Here is a 5793-nt window from a genome sequence, read left to right as displayed (position 1 = left end):
TACAATCATATTTTATTACAAAAACTTATTTAAATTGGATCTTTCCCAAAATACCCCTGAGGCTATTTTTGTCCCCAATTCTCAGGGGACGGAATAATGATGGATGGTCAAGCTAAAATTTGGTTTTGAATTTAATTTGGTATAAAAATGACAGGTTTGATAATGGTAGATGGTCAAGATACAAGAACTTTTCAAGTCCATTTGGAATATTACACTACAGATAATATTCTCTCTTTATTTCAGAACTTCTTACTTCTTCGTCTTGTTAACTTTTTCATCTTATAATATGTTTGGATGCTGCTACATTTTAATACTGTCTGGAGTATATTATATTTGTTATTTGTGATAATAGCAGCTGGTTTTGTTTGTGATGGGATTAGTGTAAATTTGTCTGTTTTGTTGTTTTCTAGATGATAGGTAGGTACCTAAAGCATTGTTTAAAGGTGGATTAGTAGTCTACATGTCATTGCATGTCATTGCATTCTCACTGTTACCTATCAAAGTACTGAGGTAAATATTATGATTTTTTATATTAATTTTCTTACTTTCTAAAATTATTAGTGTTTTTTTTTGAGTTATGATTGAAAAACAGTGAACTAGGGTAAATTTTATGAATTATGATATTAGTTTCTGAAAATATATAATTAGGGCATCATTATGTCTTATTGCCCCGGGCAACATATTTCTTTGGACCGACCCTGGGTCCTTGCATTGCAATTGCCTATTTATCGGTTCTAAAGGACTGTGAGATTCATTGCTTTCATGAAGGATTGGAAGTTAAACGACTTGGTGGTCTCCATGTCATTGGGACATCTTTGCATGAGTCCCGAAGAATTGATAATCAGGTAACTTTGCATCAGTATTGTGTTTTAAGGTTTTACATAAATTTAGCATATACTTTCAGACTCACTTTTTTTATTTATTTCTTGCTTTACAAAGCTTCGTGGCAGAGCAGGAAGGCAAGGAGATCCTGGATCAACACGCTTCATGGTCAGGTAAGTTCATTTAAATGATTTTTATAAAGTTTAAAGTCAATCCTTTCATCTGGACAAAATTCTTCATGTTAAATTACGTAATAGTCCTTGGAGTAGTTGACATGAACAGTTTTTTTTTTGTTAGAATGATTCCATATATATGTGCAAGCAAGCACATGCCTTGTGAAAAAGGGAAATCTATTCTAGTCATTCTCTTTAACAAGGCAACCTTAAAGTTGATTTTTTAAACCTGATGTTTAAAACTACATTGAGTGTGAGATAGAAGTTTATGCAGAGAAGGAAAAAGATAGAAGTTTTTGAGGATGTTGCTGATGAAAAAGATAGAGGTTCTTTACGATGCTGCTAATGAAGTTTATGCAGAGAAGGAAAAAGATAGAAGTTTGTTGGCACATAGTAAGCTAGATAATTAATGCAATTGTATATAAATGAGTTCATTTTTTTATAACATTACTCACTATTGGAATAGTTATTTGTATTTGACATATTAGTGAAATGAATTATATTTGTTATTTATGGTATTTTATTTATTATTATGAGATTTCTAATCTATTATTTAATATGAAAAATTAGTAAATCTATAAATAATATTTTTTTAAAACATTTAAAATTATGATACGCAAAAATGTGTGTCATCTTTATTTATGACATGGCCTTTCTTGACAGGGGCTTCTTTGATACGCATTGCATGTCATAAACACGCGCGTCGTAAGGTTACGACACGCAAATGCGTGTCGTCTTCCTTTATGACAGGGCCTTCCTTGATAAGCATTGTGTGTCATAACCGCGCGTCGTAAATGTGCGTCATAAATGCGCGTCGTAAATGTGCGTCGTCTATAGACGACACGCAAAAGCGCGTCATCTCTCTTTATGACAGGGCCTTCCTTGACACGCATTTGCGCGTCGTCTGAGCGTTTTACGACGCGCAATGAGCGTCGTAAAAGGCCTTTTTTCTAGTAGTGCCTATACTAATATAATATTACAAGATTAATATATATATATATATATATATATATATATATATATATATATATATATATATATATGTATAACTAAATGCTAGTCTTACCGTTAGTAGGCCTCATTCACGAAGCCGATCTATAAGGTGGGTATAAGGTTGCGGCCTATAAAATGGTGCTTAATGGGTGTACACTCACACCCACCGCTTGCTTGATTGGTGGAGGGTCGTTAGCCGAACGGGTAGGATAGGGCAACCTCATCATCTCATTAAAAGTATAATATGATATACAGAGTAACTACATATTTTTTTTTTAAAATTTCCCAATCTTAGTTATTTTAGGAAAAGTGAATTGATGCAATCCCATGAAATTACACTTTGCACCCTTGCTAAGAAGTTAGTGGAGCGTGTGTGTTTTACCGGCACACTAATTGGTTCTAAGCAAAGGTGGCAAAGGGTGATTCATTGTTTATCATAGTTCGATGAGGCGTGTGTGGTTTACCGGCACATCGAATAGGTGATCGTTACAATGAAGGCACCATGTGAATTTGCATGGTAATTCACACCCGCTTTGTGATCCTCGGTATCCCAGTCACAATCAAGAGGGGCATATAGACATTTAAACATTCCATTGAATAGTTTCAATGAATCACACCCGCTTTGTGATCCTATGTTTTTATGGTGGAGAATTAGTGAATCGTCATTCACTTACCTTCATATTATTTGCATGTTAGATTACGACATCCCTTTTCTAATCTGTGAATATTGTTGTTGGATCCTAGCCCTAATTTTTCTTATTGGGTGATAATTAGGGATTCATATCCTAATCTATCTTTGTCCTTTCTATTTGTAGATATCGAACGCAAACAACGTTGCTGCTAGTTCTTTCACATTGATGAGCCTTTGTCAAAATGTCACTTTCAATGGGACGAACTTTAGCGAATGGATAAGATACATTCGCACCATTGCTCACTATGAGGATAAGGAGTATGTCCTCGATGAGAAGCTCGAGAAAATCAACCCTGAAATCGCTACTCCGGCTGAAATGACCGCTTTTGAAACTCATGAGCGAGATGCAACGAAGGTACATTGCATCATGATAGACACTATGAACTCCGAATTCCAAAAGTCCTATGAGGACATGTACCCGTACGAGATGCATCAAGACTTATTGGAGAGATACCACCAAAACGCGAGACAAGAGCGTTATGAGTTTTTCACTAACATGATTTATGCTAAGATGGGTCATGGAGAGTCTCTTACCGTGCACCTGCAAAAGATGCAAAGGTATGTCAACCGCCTTCGCAAGTTAAATGTTGCCTTTGGGGAAGACTTGGCGAGCGACATGGTGCTTCACTCTTTGCCTCCAAGCTACAATCAATTTAGGATGACCTACCACATGAACAAATAGGAGGTCACCTTAAGCAAACTCCAAGGTCTCTTGAGGGTTGTTGAGAGCAACTTCAAGGACAAGTCTGTTACACCAACTCCCAATCCGCCTGCTGCTCCTGTCTTGGCTATTGGACAAGGAAAGGGAAAGAAGAGGAAGGCTTCGTCTAAGAACTATCGTAAGGTTAAAGACCGAGATGGTGCCTCTTCTAGTGGGACCAAAGTTGATCCTGCTAAGCCCTACCCTAACCCAAAGGAGGCAGAGTGTCACCACTGCCACAAGATAAGACATTAGAAGAGAAGCTGCCCAGAGTACATGCAAGCCATCAAGAAAGGAAAGATCAAGCCATCTTTTGTAGGTATATACACAATTAAATCTAAAGATTCTAATCATGCTATTTCTTGGGTTCTTGATACCGGTTGTGGTCACCACATTTGCTCTAATGTGCAGGGACTAAGAAGAAGTAGGGATGTGGAGCAAGGAAGGATCAATCTAATCATGGGGAACAAAAGATTGTCGCCTATGACCAAGATTGGAGTGTATTCTTTAGTGCTTAGTAATAGTTTATGTTTAGATTTGAACAATCGTTGCTATTCGCCAGAAATGGCTAGAAACATCATTTCATTTAATGTTTTGTTTAGACACGGTTTTAGATTTTCTTTTAATAATGAGAATGGTTCTATTTTAGCTTATCTAAATGGTGTCTTTTATTTTGAAGCTATACCATGTAATGGAATATATGAAACTGTTATGATTGTTGATAACTTAGGAAATGATGTTTTGAACATCGATTCTTCCAATAGTATGGATAGTGCATCCTTGTGGCATTGTCGTCTTGGACATGTGAACAAGAAACGCATAGCCCAACTGCATAAGGATGGAGTGTTGGAGTCATTCGACCTTAGGGAAGATGACACGTGCGAGCCTTGTTTACTTGGAAAGATGACTAAGTCACCCTTCACAAGTACTTGCGAAAGGGGTGAGGGTCTATTGGACCTAATACATACCGATGTATGTGGACCGTTTAGATCAACCACGAAGGTTGGGAACCGCATCTACGTGACTTTTACCGATGACTATAGTAGATATGGGTATATCTACTTAATCAAGCAAAAGTCAGAAACTTTTGAAAAGTTCAAAGAGTTGAAGAATGAAGTGGAGAATCAATTGGACAGGAAAATGAAGATGCTTCGATCTGATCGAGGAGGAGAGTACCTAAGTCTTGAATTCCACGATTATCTCAAGGAGTGTGGAATAGTTTCACAATTCACGCCACCTAGGACACCACAATTGAATGGTGTGGCAGAAAGGCGTAATCGAACCTTGTTGGACATGGTTCGCTCTATGATGAGTCGTGCTTCACTACCTATCTCTTTTTGGGGGTATGCCTTAGAAACTGCCGCCCATATCCTTAACCGAGTCCCTACTAAGAAGGTTGCCAAAACACCTCACGAGATGTCGACAGGGAAAGCTCCCTTGTTAGCACATATCAAGGTGTGGGGTTGCAAGGCTTTCGTAAGACGAGCTACTCACGACAAGCTCGAACCTCGAAATGAGCGATGTATTTTCATCGGCTAACCGCAGAAATCCTTTGGATATCTCTTCTATAGACCGAAGGACAATGTTGTCATTGTTGCGAGGAGAGGGGTTTTCCAAGAACGAGAACTCATAAGCCAAGGAGACATTGGGAGGCAAATCGAGCTTGAAGCGATTCAAGAGTCGATAGATGAAGGAACCTCTACCGCTGGCACTCAACCCGAGGAGGAAACTCCGGTTGAACCGATTGACGAGTCCTTACCTCTTAGACATTCCAATAGAGTTAGAGTTCATCCCCAGTTTTATGGTTTTCATATTACTACCGAAGGGGACACGTATATTAGTGATGGTACACTGATAAAGCTTGATGAACCTAATAGCTATAAGGAAGCCATGGCAGGCCCGGAGTCTGCGAAATGCAAAGAGGCAATGGATAGCGAGATCCAATCCATGTATGATAACCAAGTTTGGAATTTGGTTGATTATGTGCCCGGACTTAAGCCCGTTGGGTGCAAATGGATCTTCAAGAAGAAGACTGACGTGGATGGAAACGTAAACACATATAAAGCGCGATTGGTCGCGAAGGGCTTTACTCAAACTCCCGGAGTTGACTATGATGAGACCTTCTCACCAGTTGCGAAGATAAAATCTATTAGAGTGATGCTAGCTATTGCCGCATTTCATGATTATGAGATTTGGCTAATGGATGTCAAGACCGCTTTCCTTAACGGAAAGTTGGCTGAGGATGTTTACATGGCTCAGCCAGAGGGGTTTGTGGATCCAAAGCATCCGAATAGAGTGTGTAAGCTTGAGAAGTCCACTTATCGACTTAAACAAGCGTCTCGCAGATGGAATCTTTGCTTCGATGAGAAAGTCAAACAGTTTGGATTTGTACGAAGCAAAGATGAATCGTGTGT

At 38.7% G+C, this 5793-nt stretch overlaps 1 long non-coding RNA gene across 1 annotated transcript; it reads left to right on the top strand.

The window, feature by feature from the left end:
* The first annotated feature begins 697 nt into the window (after positions 1–697).
* On the top strand, positions 698–995 carry LOC145094588 (uncharacterized). Its single transcript, XR_013703424.1, has 2 exons — positions 698–845; positions 940–995. It is a non-coding gene; the product is annotated as an uncharacterized LOC145094588 (long non-coding RNA).
* Positions 996–5793: the final 4798 nt, after the last annotated feature.

This window comes from Lactuca serriola, chromosome 3 (assembly GCF_051521515.1).
Source record: "Lactuca serriola cultivar US96UC23 chromosome 3, Lser_US96UC23_V15, whole genome shotgun sequence".
Taxonomy (NCBI): Eukaryota; Viridiplantae; Streptophyta; class Magnoliopsida; order Asterales; family Asteraceae; genus Lactuca; species Lactuca serriola.
This window is presented reverse-complemented; position numbering and strand designations above follow the sequence as displayed.